We start from the raw sequence: 1,497 nt of genomic DNA, 5'->3' as shown, positions 1-1,497 counted from the left end.
TTAAGGTCTGAGTGGTCTTGAATGTTTTTCTTTGTCTTCCCCCAAAAGCTCATGTGTATTAGATCCTTTGAGGCTCGACGTAGGTGTGATAAGGAAATTCCCAATGGGGCTATGCTTCCTCACTCCTCCGAGTCTGCAGAGCTGATTTACATGGTCCTGTGACCTGCAGGACAGTTCTGTCTTTTTATAGCTGGAAAGTTCAAATGAAATTTTTTCGAATCCTTTTGGGCATCTGTGTCTGTCCATATCCTACACCCTATTGTTCACTGTGATGAAAACAAACCACTGACGCTTGTCAAAACTGCAGGAGATGTAACATTTATGTATTATTAAACTTTGAGATTCTTCATTTTACCATGTGTAAATGGTCCTGGAATAATAAGCAAATAGGTGCTTGTTAAATAGAAAAAAAAAATCTTTCATAGATTACAACTGAAGTCACTCAGACCCAACTAATCAGCGAGATCCAAATATGCCCAAATGTGTACTGGTTTGTAAACACTACTGTGGGAGGCGGCAACAACCTTATATTTATATTGGAGTCGTCCTTCCAGGCATCTGCAAATATGCTGAAGGCCACAATTTAAAACCTGCAGCATCCAGTTTGCACTGATAAGGCTTCATGGCATCATGATTCATTGTATAAATGTCATTATAAGACATTCCTGAAAATCATTAACACAGCAGCAGGTCATCAAATATCCAGTCAGCACTTACAAATAGACGTTTGACATATTGTTAAAAAAAAAAATAAAAAATAGGGGGGGGGGTTGAAAGTCCCTACACATGATGTTGTTTTCACAGATGATTTTAAGTAAGGAAAGAGCATTGACAATGTTAATGTCTGACTTCAATTTGTAGGGGAACAGGCTTGTTTGGTACAGACTGCAGCAAAAATTACTGAATTTTTAGTTATGCTTTTTTTCTTTTTTTGTCGAATTGTCTTCTTTTCACAACATGCCAGCACCAGAAGGTCACTGCAATTCTCATATAGACAACAGGTGACTGCCATTTAAAAAAATAAATAAATAAAAAATGGAGAAGTGTTCAGAGCCAATTAGGCTTTCACCCTACAAATGTGTTCATGTAGGAGACACGAAACAGCACAAAGACGTCAGTGTTCAGCCAAATAAAGCAAAAAATAAAACCAACAGCGACGCAGTAAGACCTTGAAGCCACAAAAAACATTTAAACATCAGGAAAAAAATAGCAGCAAGCAAATAAAAAGAATAAAAACATGAAGTGTGTGTGACTCACGGTACTTGACGTCTCAGCTCAGTGTCCATCTTTACGTCGTTCTGTTGCTGTGACGGTCACCATGTCCGCCATCTTTGCCAATTAGTCCCAACATCATTAGCAGCACTAGTAAACAAGCTAGCTCAGTTGTTTCGTCCTAATGAGGCGAATTCTCGGTACTATGTCGTCAGGTGAGTTTACCTTCACAGTTTACTCATCCAGGAAGCTGTTCCTTCTCAGTTTAGCAGCTCACGATGCAGA

Source organism: Stegastes partitus, unplaced genomic scaffold (assembly GCF_000690725.1).
Source record: "Stegastes partitus isolate 25-593 unplaced genomic scaffold, Stegastes_partitus-1.0.2 Scaffold2435, whole genome shotgun sequence".
In the NCBI taxonomy this organism is placed as follows: domain Eukaryota; kingdom Metazoa; phylum Chordata; class Actinopteri; family Pomacentridae; genus Stegastes; species Stegastes partitus.
This window is presented reverse-complemented; position numbering follows the sequence as displayed.